Source organism: Delphinapterus leucas, chromosome 18, assembly GCF_059928025.1.
Source record: "Delphinapterus leucas isolate spDelLeu-1000000601 "Yukka" chromosome 18, BTC_Dleu_Yukka2, whole genome shotgun sequence".
NCBI lineage: Eukaryota > Metazoa > Chordata > Mammalia > Artiodactyla > Monodontidae > Delphinapterus > Delphinapterus leucas.
Window position 1 is genome coordinate 26,634,177 of NC_143146.1, and position 20,658 is coordinate 26,654,834.

At 43.5% G+C, this 20,658-nt stretch overlaps 1 protein-coding gene across 5 annotated transcripts in view; it reads right to left on the reverse strand.

Annotated features, from left to right (window-relative positions):
- NDFIP2 (Nedd4 family interacting protein 2) overlaps positions 1-20,658 on the reverse strand; it is a 102,214-nt gene that overhangs the window by 15,008 nt on the left and 66,548 nt on the right. For 2 of the 5 annotated variants that reach the window (XR_016388656.1, XR_016388655.1), the window contains exon 8: positions 6,903-19,651. The gene's annotated coding sequence lies outside the window, so the exon portion shown is untranslated. Of the gene's footprint in view, positions 1-6,068; positions 19,652-20,658 lie in introns of those variants that run through there. The other 3 variants (XR_016388657.1, XR_016388658.1, XM_022576957.3) reach the window with 3 other exon arrangements.

Below are 20,658 nucleotides of genomic sequence, written 5' to 3' on the forward strand. Positions count from 1 at the left end.
CCTGGAGTGGCGATGCCCACCATGGCAATCCTGACAAGCTAGAGAGGGGCAGCTGCTCACATACCCAATAGCTGGATTGATTCCTTTGCCAGGCATTCAAGTGGGCCCGCTGAAGAAAAATATTTCCATCAGGTGCCCATTCTGTGACCAAACACCATAAGGGCAGCAAAGTCAAATGTTGAAAAGACAGATATTTAGTAAGAACTTGTATGGGAAGGTCTTCCCCTTCTACAAGAATTACGCTTGTGGCCTGACCCTTAGACGTTAATGGGGCTGCAGCGTTAGAAGTCTGACCCAGTTGTGCAGACCCTCCATGTTGGCCTGAGGAGGCAAAACTGGGAGGAGACGCCAGACGAGGACCCGCACCTTCTCCCATCTCTCAGTGCTGCACGTGCCATTCCAGGTAGAGTGCGTTTCAGCAGGTCCGGTGTGCAGCAAGACAACAGGATGCCAGTAAAAACTGAGGGCTTCCCCCTCGGCCAGGGTGCAAAGTAATCCATCCATCCCCGTGGGACGCCACATTGCAAATTCCAGTGGATAGCGCCTTTCCCAGGCATGATGGGACCTGGTGTTCTCCACAGCTTAGCACGTTGATCCACAGTAAGAATCGGGACAGCGGTTGTTTCCCGTGACTTCCATAACTTTATAGTGTTGGGTGTTTCAGCAGGGGTCCCCAACGCTGTACTGGTTGCTCATGCGAATGTATAAAGGCTGGGATAGTACTTTAGTCCACTAGGCCAAGGTGGCTTTACCTGTTAGCCATTTAAGCTGCTGCTTTAATATTCCTTTCTTCCTTTTCTACCAACCTTGCTGCTTGCAGGTCATAGGGGAGATGGAACCTCCCTTCAGCGTCATGTCCTTTTACTCAGTCTTGCACATCATGACCTTTGAAATGTGACCCTAGATCGCTATCAGTTTGATGAGGTTATCTGTACGTGGTATTCAGCTTCTCTAATCCCCTAATGGTGGCAGTCTGCTTTCCATGGCAGCAGGGGAAAGCTTGGGTTAGGCCACATGCACTGTCCACACAAAACAGGGCATATTTAGAGCCCTCACTCAGAGAGGGAGGGGGTCAATATTATCCATTTGCTAATCTGTCCCTGGTTGGAAACTCCAGTGAACGGCTTCAGACTCCTTTGGCAGTTGCCATGGGTGTTGTTTAGAATACACAGAACGTGCTGTTACCAAAATAACCAAAACACTGTCTATCAAGGGCAAGCCGGCATCCTTGGCAATATGCCATCCCGCCCAGGTGCTATGGTTGCCACTTTTTCTAAGTCCCTAATCTGCTGTGTCTACTGAAGGATCAGTTGCTAGGGTTCATACCCAGGCTAGAGCAGCAGCTTCCCGATTGCCAGGGGGTTGTCAGCACCTTATGAGCCAGGACGAGGAAGACAGTGAGGGTGTCTTTCCACACATCCTGACCCCACAAGGACTTATTCACGATCATCCACCCCTTGGCTTCCCACTGTCCAAGCCACAGGGTTAACCCCTTTAAAACAGCCCAACGATTAGTGCAAAGGGTTAACGGCCAGGGCTTCTGAGTGACCACCAGCCAGACTGCCCCCTTCAGCCCACTGGCTGCTGCAGTTCGTTCCTGTTTCCATCCAGATGGTGTCAGTGTTGGGCTAATAGAGACTGCAGTCCGTGTGGACAGATGGCCCCAACTAGACCATCTGCAAGCCAGACATCAGTGGGAGTTTCCCTCCTCCGTCTTTAAGGGTTGCAGGGGCCGCCACAGCTATGGGGTGGGGAGGGGCACCTGGAGGATCCACATACTCCACAGGGCCTGGAAGCACCCACGTTTCTAGAGACAGTGGGCTGGCGGGCAGGGTGCTCCTGTGCGACAAACGGGTGTGTCATTTAATCAACGTGGGAGTTTAAGCCATGACAGAGGTAGGTCAACAGAACATATTTTTAACCCACCGCTTGATAGGAAGGGAAGTTCTTGCCAAGATATATTGTTCCTTCATGGGAGGCTGTACCTGAGGGGCTCTTTGTACACAGCAAGGAGCTAGTGCTCTCTGGGGGTATCAGGTTTCTGCCCTCTTCCAGAACTGAGACCAAAATCCTAGGGGTGCTCTCTCCTTCTGTTGTTTCTGCCACACGGCCCAACCCATACCTTCCAGAGTCACACATGCCTCTAACTCAAATGGTAGCCTGCTTGGGAGATGCCCAGAGCTTTCATCTGCTTCACTAGTTCATTTCTGCCTGCTTGAAGGGAGCTTGCTGCTCTGATTCCCAGGCCCACATGTGCCCTTTCTTTACCAGGAGGTATAAGGGACAGAGGCACTGTGCCAGGTGGGAATAAAAGTCCTCCCAAACCCCAGAATTCCTACAAAGGCTTGCACTTCTTTCACCTTCTTAGGGGTTAGACAGGCTTGCACCTTATCAATCATAGCTTATGGGACACTCTGGGTCTTGCCCAGCGAAACGACTCCCAAGAACTTTACAGTGGTGCCTGGGCCTTGAGTTTTCTGTGGGTTTGCCGCCCATCCTCTCCCTCACAGATGTTCCAGTAGAGTCTGCAGAAGGTCCTGCAGCAGAGACAAGACTTCATATGTTAACACTATATCATCAATGTAACAGGCCATTTTTCTGAAGTGGGGAAGACGAACAGGGCCAGATCTTGGGCTACCATCCCGTGACATACATGGGATGTCAGGTAGCCCTGGGGAAGCAATTGTTGCCCCTCCCACGTGAAAGCAAATGGATCTTATGACTAGGTGGCCAGCAGTGTACTGAAAAAAGCATTTGCTAAGTCTAGTACAGCATGGTACATTCCTAGGACAGCAGCCAAGATATCTCAGATGGTGGCAATGTTGAGCACAGCCCCTTGGGTGGGAGCAGTACCTTGTTCAGTGCTCTGTGGTCCCCGATCATCTGCCATGAGCCATCTGGCTTTTCCACCAGCCATACTGGGCTGTTGAGAGCACTAAGGGCAGGACATAAGATACCCAGTTCTTGGATGGTTTCTTTTATTTCCTTATGCCCCCAGGCAGTTAACATTGTTTGACAATTACCACTCTTCCCCAGGGGCAGTAGATTTACTGGTTCCCAGTTGGCATACCCCTCAGCACTGGTTTGATTACCCTAGCCTGGAGGCAGAATTCACTGACAGAGGTTTGCAGAGTTTGATTTTGTAGAATATCAGTGCCCAATCTGTTCTCTGGTATTGGAGAGATAAAAACCTCGTATTCTCGAGGGGGAGAACACGCAACTTGCAGTGTCAAAGGGACCTTCGCCCTCCATAACCATTGATGGCACTAAAGGGACCAGAAAACTTCAGAGGGTGACCATGTATTAGAGTACATTTGGCTCCAGTCAACCAGAACTGTCACCTTTTGTTTACTTCTGGGGGAGTCAGTGAATAGTGAACTCAACAGGATGCCTCCGATAGCCTCCAATGGCCCTCACCTGGAGGTGATCTTTGTCTGCATCCTATACCCGGGGCATGGTGGCAGGGGGCACCCTGAATAGGACTGTATCCCTGAGGTCTCTGCTGGAGCAGGCAGGGCGTCGGGGATGGTAGGGGCAGATGGGCAGGTCTGCACTGTTCAGGTTTTAAGGGTTTCCACAGGAGACCAACACTGTGTTTCAAGTGGGTCCTGGCAGCAATGAGGTCAAACCACATTCGCTTCCGCATTACATTTACAAGATTCTTTACAGCCATTTGGTATAGCCTTTCGGGTTTTTGAGCTCCCTTTCTATCTTGGGTCTCTCCCATAGCCCGTACCCGTTCCAAGGATTTGTCATTTCCCCCCCAGATCAACAGTGGATTGCCTAGCATCACAGATATCTTGCCCACCAAGGGGCTCAGCATGGATATCAGTGTCCAAGCTGGGTGCTGGTGGCAGACTGGAGTATTTTAGCCTTCATTCCTGCAGTGAATGTGGCCTGATCGGGGCTTTCAAAAACAAGGGTGTGATTGGTCTGTCTCATTCCAGCTCCCTAAGAACTTATCGCACCTCCTCTATAAATTTCCAGGGTCCCACATGCCTAGCGAGGGCCCCCTCATTGGGCCAAGCCTCCCCACAGGCTAGACTAATCCGACCTGTAACAGAGTGAGGACATACTGTGACCCCACCCAGGGGAACACGCAGGCACCACTGAAGGGCAGGGTGTGTGGCTATGTTGCTCATTTTCTCTGCCTCTTACCCAGTCATAAAAATGCCACTGTTCCCACAGCTACACTAACTTTGCCTGTTTACTTTCCCTCCCTTTCGCTTGAACTTAGCAGCTGTACCAATAAGCTCAGTGGGAGAAACTTTTCTCATCATGAACGTGTCCTGACTTAGGGGCTGCCCTGTCGACTGGGGTTGTCGCTGTGCTTTTGCTTTCCTTTCTATTAGGGTCCTATGGCACCTATGTCTTAGGGGGCATTTCATCCGTTTCACTGTCAGTCACAGCATCCTCCCCTTCACTCTCCTCACTTTCCCAGGGATTCCAGCTCGTAGCCTCCCGATCAGCCTCTGTCGCCAGCCCTCGGACCTTCAGCCGTGGCAGGTTGCACGCTCCTAGGGTTTTAAAACCACACCTAAGGTCTCCAGCCTCGCGTCCTGCTCTCCACCATGTCTGCCTGCCCTGAGCTAGTCCTCCTGTAACCTCAGCTCTTCTTCCCGCTTTCTAACTCCAGCTTCAGCCTCTAGCTGGGCATCGGTGGCCACCCAGCAGTCCAGCAGAAGCCGCCCACCGTGCAGCCCATTCGCTTCCTTCCAGCCCGCGGCGCGTCCTGCGCAGCTCCTCAAACCAGCGCGGGAAGCCAGCCGGCGCTCTCGGCTTCTCCAGACGCGCGCGGTGGTCCACGGGCATCTAAATCCAGGCCACCCCTCCCCACACGGAGGTCAACAGCCAACCTGGGATTTTCCCTACGGATGCCTCTTTCCCAAGATCCATTTCTTCGGTCTCCTGGCTGGTTCACCAACTGTGGAATGGCAAACTCTGGAGCTTCCCGCATGAAATCTAAAACTAGCCCCCATACCCAGAGGGCAAGGAGAAGCCAAAGAAAGAGGCAGCCCACTCCGGATTGGTAGGTGGCAGTTTTAACAAGCAAGGGAATTTACTTACCAAGCTTGCCCTGGCGGCCGCAAGACAAGTAGCTGTCCGCCCCTGCCCACCAGCATCTTAAGTGTGTATAGAATCCTTAACGGGGTTTAGTCAGGTATGCATCTGAATAAGCTCAACACCACATTGTTCTCAAGCCTGCATCCTTGAAAACTGCTCCCCCTGTGTGAACAGTGGGTGAAACATACACTCAAAGGACAGGGGAGGATGTGAGGAGCCTCCAACTGCCCTGGTCCAGTTACTGGGTCAACCAGCAGTCACATCCTCTCAATGACCTCCTCCAACGCCAGATACATCATGTAAGTGAATGATACAGTATTTGTTTTGTGTGTGTCTGGCTTACTTCACTTAACATAATGTTTTCAACTTTCATCCATGCTGTAGCATATGTTAGAATTTCATTCATTTTTAAAGCTGAATAATATTCTATTGTATGTATATACCACATTTTGTTTGTCCACTCATCCATGGATGGACACTGGATTCCTTCCACCTTTGGCTGTTATGAATAATGCAGCTATGCACGTGGGTGTCCCTGCTTTCAGGTCTTTGGGGTATATCCCCAGAAATGGAATTGCACTACATGCTGGATCACTGGGCTCCCTTTCTCAGTTTATCTCAATTCCCCTGCGCCTTCAATCTTTGCTCAAAGCCAAGCAAAACCCCATCCTGGGATCCATGCTGTCTTCACTGTCCTTGCTGCAGGTGGCTGGGCTGCTGGAACAACTCGTACAGCCACATAGATTGGCTGGAGTACAGGGCCCACAACACTGCCCATCAATTCTTCCATTGCTCTAGAACTCCATAGCCCACTCCCACAGTGGCTATTCCAAGCCTTTACTGCACTCCTCCAGCCCCACACCTTCCTGGATTCTCTCCGCTCAACACCTTACTTCACCTCTTAAAGTGAGGTTTCCCAATCTCCTTCATTCACATTGCACCTTCATGATTTTTGCTCTAATCATTTACCCTGGAACTATCATTTAGTATGTCTCTTTAAATCATTTAATTTTTAATTATTTATTTATTGGCAATAACATCCGGAAGGGTCCCAGTTGTGCTATACAAGATTTTTTTTTTTTTTTTTTTTTTGGCTGCGTTGGGTCTTTGTTGCCGCGCAGGCTTTTCTCTAGTTGCGGTGAGCGAGGGCTACTCTTCGTTGCGGTGCGCAGGCTTCTCATTGCGGTGGCTTCTCTTGTTGCGGAGCATGGGCTCTAGGCGTGCAGGCTTCAGTAGTTATAGTATGCGGGCTGAATATCTGTAGCTCGTGGGCTCCAGAGCACAGGCTCAGTAGTTGTGGCACACGGGCTTCGTTGCTCTGCGGCATGTGGGATCTTCCCGGACCAGGGCTCGAACCCGTGTCCCCTGCATTGGCAGGCGGATTCTTAACCACTATGCCACCAGGGAAGTCCCCAAGATATTTTTTCTATAACACAGCTATTCAAAATGTTCATTCAGACACCACTTACAATTATTACCATCAGTAAGTATACCATAATTTGGAAAACTGTCTTCTGTGAATGAGATGAATGGCATTGAGAGCGTACCTGTTCATCCTCTACAAGCTCTCCTACATCCACACCCAGGAGATCCCACCATCTGGAATCTTAACTCCATCACCCATTGTCCTATTAGGAAACTTGATCCATCAGGAGCCTCCTCTCTCCTCCCACATTTTGACCTCTTTCAGCTCTTCTGGTTCCCATCTCTTGTGCTAGGACTTCGTCACCTGTCCCACTTAAGTCTCCACGCTCTTCTTTCATCACACCCTACTTCTTGCACAGAAACACTAAACTGCTTGAGTTTTTAGCACATATTGTTTTCTCTCGCCTTCTTACCGTTGCCCAGGGTCTTTTCTCGGTCTATAATTCCTTTCTCTACCTCCCCACCTCATCTGAAAAAAAAAAGATAAGAATCTATGGACTGAAAGAGGATAAGAGGTTTGATTTCTTTCTTTTTATGATCTCTAATTTTAAATGGACACAACATATGGACAAGTTATATACATTTGCTCAGTTTTACCACCATCCCTCATTCCCAGCCACCATTCTTTTATAAAACTCTATTATAAAATTTTTAATATTTTTTCCATTCTTTACTCTGGCATCAAAAGACCTTGTGGATGTATAATACTGACAATAACACTACCAAGTCCACAAGTTCAGCTCTGAGTACAAAGTAAAATAAATGTGTCCAAAATGTCTTTTGCCACAATATAAAGTCGCTCTCAGCAGATATAACATATTTTTCTATGTAACATAAATTAAATCTTTAAACCATATCTTGTTGCTAAAATAAAAGTGCTCTCTAATTTTATCTAGATATCAGACAATATAAATATTTAGAAAGTTTGTTATCCTTAATATAATGATCTTTCTATTACCAATTAATAATTATAGAATTACTATATATAATGCTTTTGATTTGCTCAAATTATTTGACCAAGGTAATCTTTCCTAGAAGACTTCAAATGGATGGATGGATTTCTTCCTAAGTTTTATTTTTCCAAGGTCACAGGAGGAACAGAAATTTTAGTTTGCCACCTCAGTTTCCAAGTCTAATACCTGCAACTTTTTATTGCAACAGTAAAGCAGCAGAAATTACAAGAACTTTCTTTCTTGCTACAGACTGCCCATAAATCCTACATTCCACTGGATTCTGGACAGTGGGTACTGGATGAGGCACATTTCAAGTGCCAGTTTTTTATAGAACATGTCTACAAAAAGATTAATCATTTTAATGTTGTTCATAGTTATCCTTGAAACCTGGTACGCCAGTAGTTAGAAAATATCCTATATTTTACGCTTCAAAGTTCTCAACCTATAAGAACATTTTTTATTCTTTCACATATCTCACATCATTTCATCGCAACCATAATCTTGGTTGTGTGGCAAGTGCCCTCTTTTCTTATTCCACTTCCTTCTGAGAGAGAATTGCCTTAGTCTGCATTTGGGGAAGCCATATGCTTCAGGGGAAGCTGGGTAATTCTGCCTCTGCTGTGATAATGAGATTGCCTTTGTCAGTGAGTGGTTTGTGAATGACAAAGAAATGTGAGGGCAAATCTCTGAGGGACCTCTAGGGAGGTTTTAAAGCACACTAGGGGAACCCCTCTCGTTTCCTGTCTCTGGAAGCTGAAGCCACAGAGGAAGAAAGTGAGCCCATAAGAGGCTGTAGGCCGAAGGCCCAGGCATTAAAGGGAGTGGATGGAAGGGAGGAGACAGAGGACAAAATACTTATAAACAATAGACAATATATATAAACGTAAAATAAGTATATAGAAAACATACAGAAAAGTGTACAATGGCACGCTGACATAGATCCTTAATGCAACCAAAACTCCAAAGCAGTAGCACACCTCAACAAAAGAGAGACTGATGCAAAAAACATCAAGGAATGAACTACAACTACATGTATTCCCTCACCATGTATCCTCTCTTATCGACTCTCTTCACCTCCCCCAACTGTAGCAACTTTATCTAGTCTTGGGGCTGGGGCGTTACCTGGATCTGTCCAATACTCTTCTATGCCTCTTGTTTGTGTCACAGGGTTATTATACTTGGGTCCTTCAGAGTTCTGATTTTTGACACTGATTTTCTTACAACTCAAAATCTTTTTATCTTCAACTACTGTCCCTGCCATGAATGTCATATGTGCATTTGAGAACATGAAACTAAAATTGACTTTTTTTTTATTACTCAAGACCCTTACTTGATAGTCCTGGCGCTGAGAACACTTAGTACTACCTTCCCTGCTGCCTGGCTAGAGGACGCATGGTATGACTCACAGGCAGATCAAGGAAAGAAGTATAGATTAATATTTTAAGTTATCATCTCGTTACACTAAAGAAAAGTTTGCAATTATTTTGATATCTTATTTCAAAATAAGTATGGGAAAATGTAAGACATTTTCCTTTAACTTACCTTAAATAAGTGAAATAGAACGTTTATTGATGACGTATTGATGAACAGCAAACCTATTCATGAAAACCCTGATTCATTTTTATTTTCAGTTTAATTTTGACATATTGTGAGGGTTCTTTGTTAAAGATATGATGTTAAGTTAAAACATTTCTTAAGTATATTTCCAATGGGACAACCTTATCCAACAAAAATCCAAAGTTCCAATTTGCCCGGCCAATTTGATGTAGTCCTGATGTGGATGTAGATCAGGACTGCAACTGTAACATGGGCATTAGTCACAACCTTGCCTCTTTCTGTTGAAGAACATTTCCAGTTTGCACTGGGAGGTGAATATTTTGCCCTATATGGGAACAGCCCTACCCAGGCTGCCTGCATCCAGGGTTTCAATGCAGTTTAATCCAGTCCCTCCACACAGTGTCTTTTCCTATCAGGTTATTTTCTCCTATCCTGGATTTCAGAGCCAGGTGACCTAGGTCAGCTCACCACAATAGTGCTTCCTTATATAAGAGCTTGATGGGAAAGAATAAAGTCTACAACTTGTCAACTCATTTCTGCTTGTAGCACTGCCAAATTTGGGGGCAAATTTCGCTTCTCTTTTGCTCTACATGCCAATGAATGGTTGGGCCATCCTTGGGGCTCCCTTATTCGTCACTCTTCTCCTCCCATTCTGTCTGTCAAGTGAAGTTCTTTGTTCGAGACATAACACACAAGGCACTGCCGTAAGATTACTCGGCCTGCTGTGACAGTCAGCTTGACCATTAGGGTCCCTGGAGCTGACCAAAGAACCATGATCAGAATATTCATCCTTTGGCTACTGTTGAAAAAAGCACTGATGTCACATCCCACACAGTTTATAGGCTGTGATTTACCGCTGCTGGACAATTATTGTATTCATTGTTTAATTATTACATATAAAGCTGTCATGAACGTCTGTATAAAGAATCTTTTCTTCAGTTGAATTTTTTCCACGTGATAAATTCCCATAAATGAGATTATTAAAACTACTACAAATGACAATTATGACAATTGTATAGAAATAAAATTTAGGGTAAAACCTATTTTAGAAAAAAAGAGAACAAAACTTGCCTGAAAATTTGTGGCAACTCTGCGTGGGGTCAAGACCTGGGAGGAAAGTGTCAAAATGAAAATTGTATTAAGGTAATGAGATTAGGAGTGATTTTGTTTTTCAAAAATTTATAAAATGATGTTAAATTTTGCTGCAATTTTTTAAAAGAGCACTGAAGTTTTCTAATTATAGGGGACATGAGTTTCTCATTGAAAAAGTATTTATTCTTATTCTCTAAAGAGTATGTGGAAAAAGAGTGGGTTTTCTTCAGAACATTAGAGCTTTTAATGACATAGTCAAACTATACTGGTATTGTTTGCTGGGGTTTCAATAGTTGAAAAGTATCTAAAGAAAAATAACAACAACAAAAAGAATCTCAAAGTACCCTGTTTTTATTGTGCTGCTCTTTGTCATAAATGTGCACATTTGGGGAGTTGTAATAATGACTGATCTACTAATTCAACATAATTGAATAATCATTTTTTCATATTTTAGTCTTCATTCATTCAGATTTGAATTTAGTTTACATCTTGTATGTAGATTCCAGAGGAAAGACAAAGCAAACAATGAGAAGTAAAAAACACTGAGGGTTGGGTGGATTTGCTTCATGTAAACAAGTAATAAAACATTTCCTCTATTTGTAAAATTGTCTTAAAGGATGGAGAACAGCATTAATGCGTTCTAGTAGCTTACTTTAAATCAACATTTAAACTTTAAGTCTTTATTCCTTTTGCTTCTAAGTATCATTATGTATCACTTTGTCCTTACTTCGACAATTAGGTAATCTCTAGCATTTAATAGGAAGCTTTTGTTTTATGTCTAGAATGCCCACGTTCGCTAAAGTAGATACTGTTTTTAAAAATTAATGTGCCTCATTAATTTCATTCTGAAATCACAGTACAAAAGTGCTGTAGACTGCTGCTGTGAATGCTGGGTGTTTTTTTTCTTTTTTTGGAGGGGGGAGGTTGTGTGTTTTGGTTTTGGTTTGGCTTTTTACTTAAGATTTTATGCTGTATGGGGTCTGTGTGTGTGTGTGTATGTGTGTGAGAGAGAGAGAGAGAGAGAGAGAGAGAGATTTGGTAAGGTTCAGCAGGGGAAATACAAGGAAAAAGAAGTTACAAGAAGAAAGTTTCAAGTTTTGCAAATAGATCACTCATTAAAAGTTTATATGGTAAATGCAGGAAGGCTCATCCCGGGGTTTTATAGAGCATTCTGGGTGGGCAGAAGCGTCGGCAGAACCCAAAGCTTACGTAAACCATTGCTCTTTCAAATACCCCTCTAACTCCTCAATGAACATTCAGCTACTCCTTACCCTTAAGTAAACACACTCAAGAATCAAAGGAAGACGAACTCGGTTACACAATTCAACAAACTATTCATTTCTCATGCACCTTTTACAGATATGTGAATGCTAAAGAATGCTGGACCTGGAGGAGAAGAGGGATGTACAATAAATTACTTAAGGAATTAGCAGTACTTTTTATTTTCTTTACTTAAGAATGTCATCTTTTCCATTTTTAAAGATTTTCAAAAGTCACCCCCAAATCTGTGGCATGATCAACAACAATACACACTAGAGATGGAAACATCTAAGATTTTTTAAAGCATTTTTAATTTTTATGGACATGGGCAACTAAATAGACGATCTGCTTCCTTAGGAAAGCATAAAACACTTCTCCAGTAAAAGCTAAAAATGATTCCTACCTCCAAGAATCTTGCTAGCTTTATTTCCCAGGTATTTTTAGAAAAATTTCAGTTTATGGGCTCCACTGTATCTCTGGACTCTTTAGTCTCATAATTCAAGGTCACTACTTCATAGTTCTCTGGGTAACCTTGTTCCTAGAATTCCCCTTCCAAGCTCCCATCACCAGGGCTCTGGCTCTTATACTTTCCACACAGCATCAAGTTCAGGGCTTAATAATCATAAGGCTTTACCTGCTTCTATTAGCATTCTTGAGGTACATTAAAATAAATAGCCAATGACTAAAATTGCTTGGATTTTTCTCCACTCTAAATGACTTATAAGATTACATACTTACTTGAACAGTCACATGAGAATTTCTTGACATTATTTTTCCTGGTTTAAATTTTTAGTTAACTACACAATTGAAATCCCTGTTATATGACAAGAGATTTTTGAATGAAACCTGGAAGTTTCACATTATGTTTTGAGACTGGATCTTAATGAATACCTTCTGTTTTAGAGGGCTTTCTCTGGCCAGGAAAAGGAGTTGCTGCCTTGTTACTGCGAGTGGAAGCCCAGGTCTCCCGCTCGGCCTGCACTGACACCCAGGGAGGGGGCTCCCTCATTACTGCTGAGGAGGGAAGGGTACTCCAGCTCCTCACATGGTGTCCACTAACCCTAAGGAGGCGTGGCCTTGTTATCACTGGATGGCGAAAGTCCTAACTCCCCTCTAGGCCTCTTCTGACACCCAAGTGCAAGCTCCCTACTTGGCCTTCTCAGCCCAGTGGAGGGAGGGTGCCTCGTTACAGCCTGGCAAGCACGGTAGTCTAGACTCCTCACTTCGTTGGTGAAGGTAGCAATGAAACCATGTTTATTTTCTGTGTGTTTGGCTGCAGCAGAGTGGCTATTGTCTAACAGTTTTCTGTCTTGTTAGGTTGGCCCTTTCCTGGTCCTTTGTAGAGAGATCAGAGTTTTGCTGGGGGCTGTTTGTGTCTGTGGCCTTTAGTGTTTCCGGGATGCTGGCTTCTTTGGCTCCATGTCTGGGATATACAAAGCAAGGAAAACTCAGGGAACTCACCCCCATGTTGTCTCCTTGGTCCCAAGGTTCCTGGCTGGTCTGCCTTCTTCCCTCCACCTTTTCTTAGTTAGCTATGTTCTATGTAATGTTCAGATACAAGCCTAGCAAAATATGTGCAAGATCTATATGTGAAAAATTACAAAACTCTGACTAATGAAATCAGAGAAGAACTGAATAAATGGAGAGAGTTTCCATGTTCATGGATGGGTAGACTCAATATTATCAAGATGTCAGTTCCTCCCAACTAGATCTATATAGATTTAATGCAATCCTACCTAGGATAGACTTTCACATTTTGGTCAGAACTGTTTTGAGAGCAAAATATTTGGGCTTTGAAGTTAAATGGAATTTGAGTGTAAATTGTAGTCATCTCATAAATGGTAGTTTCTTCAGATTTTGTTCTAGATAAAATAAAACTGCCTAAAAGATTTCAGCTGAGGACTCCAGCTTCTAGGAAGACGGAGTAAACATACTTTCCCTATTCCTCCCACTAAATACAACTAAAATTCCTGCTTTCACTACATCTGCATCAGAATTTTGCTACAAATTTTGATAGCTTGTGTTTTCCTTTTCATTTAATTCAAAATATTTTTAAATTTCTCCTGAGATTTCTTCTTTGACCCCCATGTGTTATTTAGACGTGTGTTGTTTAATCTCTACATATTTTAGGATTTTCCTGTTATCTTTCTGTTATTGATTTCTGGTTTAATTCCACCATGGTATGAGAACAAACATGGTATGATTTTTATCCTTTTAGGTTTTTGAGGTTTGCTTTGTGGTCCAGAATGTGGTCTATCTGGGTGAATGTTCCATGTGAACTTGAGAAGAATGTGTGTATTGTGCTGTTGTGGATGAAGTAGTCTGTGATATCAATCATATCCAGTTGATTGGTGGTGGTGCTGAGTTCAGCTCTGTTCTTACTGATTTTCTGCCTGCTGGATCTGTCCAAAAATCCTGCCCTAAAAGACTTCAAATATAAGAATTCAGATAGTCTTGCGTTTGAGGCATGTGTATTGAAGACAGCTAATGGGACATCTAGTCAACAGCAGACCTAATGGGATGTATATTGTGAGTTTCTGAGGAACCCCAGATTTGGGCAGAATTGGGCAGATGTACTCTCCCCAGGTAGTACTGGACCGTGGCTGGCTTCCCTGGGCAGGGGTGGAACAGAGCATCCCTGGAGAACAGAGCACAACTGGAATTCCTGTGAGCCACTAGCTGCAGAGAGGAAGAAGACAAGTTGAGCAGAGCATACCCAGGTATTTACATTTCAAATTTACCCATGAAATAAATTATTCCCCTGGGGAAGAGCTAATAAAGAGGTGGACGAGGTCAGGAGTTATACCAATTACATTCCTTCCACACAGATGAAACATCAAAAGTGGTGACCTCCCACCCCTTCCAAGAGTACACATTAAATCTTAAAAAAAAAAAACAAAAAAAACCTCACAAACATGTAAGATATTAGCATTATTGGAAACATTTTCCCAGAATTTGAGGACCCAGAGATTTGTCAACTGTAGATGAATGGCTGAAGTTAATACACAGGATGAAGCTCACATTACAAGTAATTTCTCTTGCAGAATATTTTATATTCAGCCTTTACTCTTGCCTTCAGACAATGATAAACTAGGTTTGTGTTAGCCAAGAAATAAACTAGGTTCGTATTAGCCAAGAAATGGTAAGAGAGGAGGGGGAAAGGAAGAAAGGTCAGGAAGTCAGGGAGGTAAGAACAAAGAAGAGACAGGGGGAGAGAAAGGCAGGGAAGAGGTCATCACTGTTAATAAGGAAGTGTGAACAGTCCCAGGGTTTGTCTACCCAGAGCTGTGAGTGTGGTCAGTTTCAGAATCTGAACCCTGAGCAGGCAAGAGGTACTTATCTCTGCAGGGCTTCTTTATATCTTATTGCTTTAACTTTTCTCTGGTAAAAATTATTTTTGTCTGGGGGAAGAGAATTTGGGGTGGGGAAAAATGTATTTCTGATTAGTATTAAGGGGGAAGGGCTTCCCTGGTGGTGCAGTGGTTGAGAGTCCACCTGCCGACGCAGGGGACACGGGTTCGTGCCCCGGTCCGGGAAGATCCCACATGCCATGGAGCGGCTGGGCCCGTGAGCCATGGCCGCTGGGCCTGCACGTCCGGAGCCTGTGCTCCGCAGCGGGAGAGGCCATGGCAGTGAGAGGCCCGCGTACCACAAAAAAAAAAAAAAAAAATTAAGGGGGAGCATGAGGCAGCACTCAAAGCCGCAGTAATCACTGCAAACCCACTATGGGGAGGCATCTGTGCAAGGCTTTCCTGGCGTGGACAACCCGTGAAGCTCAGCGTCCTTCACCTCGCACTAGACCGGAGGGCAGAACCAGGGCAGGTGAGAGTGGAGACTGTGGGTTTTCTTTAGGCCCGTATGAGCAGCAGGGTCTTTACCTAGAACCCTCCTGACTCAAAAGAAGAATCAGACTTATAGTTTCATTTCTAAAAATAAAAACCAAGATCACGCATTTGGGAGCTGGATCACTGTAGAGGGAGTGCCTATTTCAGCTGGCCATTTCCGTTTGTTGTTTTACCAAGCAGAGGTTTGGAAATGGCACCTGCTTCCCCTGGCAAGGTTTTGTTGATGGCCAGTGTGGGTAGCACTGAATGATCTTTGAGGCAGTGGTTAAATGGTTGCTGCTGACATTTCCACTAAGCCCAGCTCTAGAAGCAATTGTTGAGAAGTTCGTCACTCTGTGGGGCTCCCAACTGGAAAATGAAGAGAATGAAGGGGCAGAGTAAAGCAGATGTAAACCCACTGCTTTCACACTGCTGTTGCAATGACTTGACTGACAATCAATAAACCAGGTGCAATGAGCTTGGATGGTCAGTAACCCTGTGGGCATGCAAGACTTCTAACTTCTTTTTCATGTTGGTGGCTTCTGATGGCCTGAGCAGTTCTCCTGTCAATTTTGGGGAAACAGATAGTTATGCCTGTGTATCCGTTTGAATTGCTCTTAAGTATCAGTAGTAAAAAACTTGACTAATAACAACCAAGCAAATAATTTATTTTTCTCATTGAGCAAAAAGTTGGAAGATAGGTGGGTCCAGGGCTGGTGCAATGCTCGATGATGTCAGGGAACCTCACGGCTCCTCCTTCTTTACCACTCTACATACTTAGCCTACCAACTGTTGCCTCAATGGCACAAGATAGCTGCTTAAGCTCCAGATGTCACACTTGAGCCCAAGGCAGGAAAAATTTGGGAAAAGGAAAGGAGGGGCTTTAAATATCTGTTGCTTTAGTCAGAGAACCCTGGGACACAATTTTGGTAATGAAGCAAGGAAAATTAACTTTAAACCCAGAATCATTTTGTTCTTCTCTAAACCTACCCAGGCTGGTTATCCTCATCAACCCCAACCCCTTTCCACCTAATAACCTGGTTCCAGAGAATTTCTCACCAAAACAGCTGTAAGAGATCGTAAGACAGGACATTTAAATGCTGCAAATACCTGATCCTGGAGCAGCCCAGCTCCCAAAGGCCTTGAAGCCACAAGTCACCCTTCATCTAGAGACTAAAGGACCACGGAAATAAGCCTTGGTTTCTCAGGAATAAACTACATTCGCAGCAAGAAATAATACTCTCCCCTGAGAGCTGCCTCCGGGAATATAGAGAAAAAGGCACATTCTCTCCAACATTGTGCCTGGGAACACCTCACCTTGATGAAATTAGAAGTCATGCTGACATCACAGAACACAGGGCCATTCTAGTAAAATAATGTATGTGGGAAACATCTGTGAGAGTGTATGATCGTCAACAGTGGTTACTGCTGGAGAGGGAGAGGGAGTTGGGAGATACGTGAAAAGGAGATATCACAATTGATTCCATATATTTCTTGTACCCGTATATTTGGAGAAGAGGGTGCTTATACTATTGCTGGCTTCTGAAGTTAGTAATATGTCAAGCGGTAAAGTGAATGGCTCCAACGACAGGTGGAGAATCTCGGACTTGACTTTTTAAAGGTGTAACCGTGTGCTGGGCACACTGGACTATGAAGTTACACTGGGCCTGGATCCTACCCTCAGCGGAAGTGACTAGGCGTGAATGCAAATTACTCCAACCCAGAGTAGAAGGTGAAGAGGTTCAGGTGCAGTATCACGGGAACTGAAAAGAGAATTAGTTCCTTCTGAGGAGGAGCAAAGAGATGGTAAAATATGAAATGTTTAAACATACTTGCACACTTCCATCTTTTCAAGATCTAGTTCCAGTGTCATCTCTGCAGTGAAGGGTGCCCTAGTTCTCTCAGAGATCAATTACTCAGACCCATGATGTTTGTTCCCATCTATCTCACGTTAGCACCTTTTTCTGTTTATAAATCTGCTTCCATTAGCCTCTGAGCTAAAGGGCAAAAGCATCTTACATATCCAGGGACACACACAGATCCCGGCCCTAGCAGCTATGCCACCCACCCCATCCATCCATTCATTCAATTTGTCAAGATCTGTGCTAGGTGCTGGGGAGGCAAGCAAAGCTGAATAAGAGAAAATATCCACCACTGGGGACAGAAACACAAAAATCAACAGTGATGGCGCAGTGTCATAAATGCCTTGACGGGAATAATAGAGGGGTCTAAGAACCAAGAGGACCAGAGTCAGGGCAGGAGGATGAGAAAGGCTTCCCCAAAGAGAGAGAATTCAAGCTCTTTTTGAAGAAGATGGGAAGAGGAATAAGGTAGGAGATGGATTTCATGTGGCGGCAACAGCATGATCCCTTCAAGAACTATGAACTGACACTCAAAAACATCTCACCCCAACTACGATCACGGTAGAGTCCAAGGGACTTAGCTCCAATCTATGTGTTTCCCTTTCAAAGTCATAGACATTAAAAAAATAAATAAATTCAAGACTAAGAACCCATCATTCATAAGAGAAAGCTGGTGAAGTAATTTATCCTAGAATCAGAAACCACCTGCCCACCAACCTATTTTCTGTTCACTTGCCAACCAGGATTTCAGTGCACTGGCTCCCTGAGCAAAAGCAATGAGTCACCAATGATAGAGTGACAGCATCTCATCAACTCACAGCGGAACTCTGAGGGGACTGGCCTGTAGGCTTCCGAGCTTCAGCCCAGAGACGTGTGTGCGCTTCCTCTGCCCCACCAGCTGGCACGCTTCCACTCTTTGCATAACTGGGCCCCTTAAAATCAATGGTCATCTAGGCAACTGTTGCTTTAATTCCACTTGCCACAGAGGAGATACAGGGAGCCAGCACTCGATCAACGTGATGCTACTATAATCACCCTTTCCAAAGGGACTGGCAGATAAAATGCCCACATCAGGCAAGGGCTTACTTCAGGTCCCGGAGGCATTTGCTAACACTAACTGGCGGCCCAGTCAGCAAACACACTGAGCCGAAAGATGTAGTGTCTACCTTTTTCTTTGGCATAAATCTCACCTAATCCTCAGGTACATATTGTGCTTCCCAACAAACAGATGGGGAAACTGATGTGTGTCGGTTAAGCAAATTGCCTGAGCTTGCATGAGAGCTGACATTTGAGTCCGGGGGTAATCTAGCTCTAAAACCCAGTCTTTCTGTTACACAAAGCTCCCTCTCTTAATCATCCACAGGCTCCTCAAGGACAGAGAAGGGAAGATACTAGTGGAAAAACATTATATTTTTTTGAGGCGAGAAAAATCAACTATATGGTAATTAATCCAATTCTGCTCACTTTACAGGATTACGGAGAAAGTAACTGCCTTCTCAGCACAAACAGTTCTATTCTGTCCCAACGCTCCCACACTGCCCTGCAGATACAGCCCTGCGGAGAGCCACGCTGTGTGTTTAAAGGCAGGAAAACCAGAAGGCTCTCAGTGAGAGAGGTCATGAAGCAAGAACTCCAGAAATGCTCATTAACCGTTTGAGATCTGTATTACGTGCCTTTTCCTTGCCCTGCAAAGTCTGACTTATGTGTTGATCCTAACACTTGTAACTTCCTATCACTTGTACACAAGGAGATAGATATAAACACATGATAAGAGAGGCATCAGCAGGACTACTAGACCAAAATCCACAACTTCAAACTATGGGAAGGAAATGTGCTGTCACAGGGCAGATGTATTGCATTGGAACCTCTGGAAATTGAGGCTGGGATGTTAATTTCCCCCCAATTCCCAGTTGACTATAATGCACCATATTGAATAACAATCACAGCTCTAGAGAGATATTCAAAGAATCATTCAATCAAAAATTCACCTCTGGAGATCCTGTAGAATTAGGGATATGTACAACCCAGCTGTCTCTTAAAAGTTCATAACTCTCAGCTGAAAATGGTATTTAAGGTGAGGGTTTCAGCCATTTTGGCGCGTTACTCAGTTTTTCTGGGTCTTTCCCACGTATACATGTTATTAAACTTTTGTTTGATTTTATCCCGTTTGAAAAAAGAAGGTTCATAAATCTCAGTGAACTGACGCTTTCCATAGTCTCATCATTTTAAAAATCTGGATTTAGGAAGTGATATTTCACACTTTATTATATTAGAATGAGCGGTCACCAATGCTTGCTAGCAATTAAGGGTCTTTAGGTCTTCTCTCTGAATGAATAAAATGGGAATTAAAGGTTTACAGCCCAAATGCCATAGTTAGTCAAACCAAATCACTATGCAGGAATTTACATGGCTGAGAAAACTAAGTTTGATGGAAACAAAATAACATATTTCCACACTAGGGATTTATGCACAAGTACAGTTCTTATACCTCTGAAGAGTTCATCTTTCCAACAAGGTTATTTGTTACTTTTCACATTCTGAGTCCTCCAGATTGCTTCTGAGCTTTGGGCAAACTTTTGTTGTACTTGCTGATCTCACTATGCTTCTGGTAAAGCTAAAAGAAGACAAGAAACTGCTTTAAGGAAGGATAGTCTGTGGCCCTTCTCGCTGTCACTAAAGGTAAAGCACTGATTTAATTAAAACAAACACGAAGGGGTAGAAAAGTAATAAAGTGGGTTTGTTTGTTCTTTTTGTTTTGCAAGCTTGAGAGGAAAACCACCTCCAAGATTATGTGAACCAGTGTGTGATCTGGGCTTGCTATAACCTCAGCTGTTAAAGGGGCAATAACCCTATCTCTTCCCTATTTAGCTGCTGAATTTTTTTTTTAATGGTTTCCATGAAAACTAAGTGGGTTTTTTAGAAGCAGGTAGCTTAATCTCTCAAAACAAAAACAAACAAAAAAAGAAAGCTAAGTTGAAAACATCAAGAAAGAAAAGTGAAAACAAGCAAACATGTTGAGTTCAAAATAAACATTTTCTTTTTAACTGCTTAACTTTTACGAAGTATGGAATGAGCTTTTTCTGTTTTTCTAAATAACTTTAGGGAAGGTTGCATTTTAGGTCATATGTCCCAAATAAGAACACACACCCATAAGCAGGTCTGATCTACGGTGACGACTAACCTTTTGCAAAGTAGAAAGAAACATAAATTATCTTCATAAAGCTGATGCTTTTGCATTTATTAAAATTAAACTGCAATCTATCTCCCAACATACAAATTACTGTGACAAGTTAAATGATGTTCCCACACTCCAACCTAATTCCATGCCAGTTGTTTTCATGTAACATAAGTTTGATCATATAAACATTTTGTGAGGCCAAGGTGGTGATAATATATTGTGAATCAAACTGATTTTGAAAAACATGCATGACAGGTTCACATTTCCACATTTACTGAACTTTATTAACACATATAAAACATGTTTTATATATGGGCAAGGACATTCAATACTAAATGGCACATTATCATCTAACAGTTGAACTTTATATCAAGAATGAGGTTTTAGAATATAATACACTAATATTTCATGACTATTTGAAGAATTAAATAGCAAACAATTAA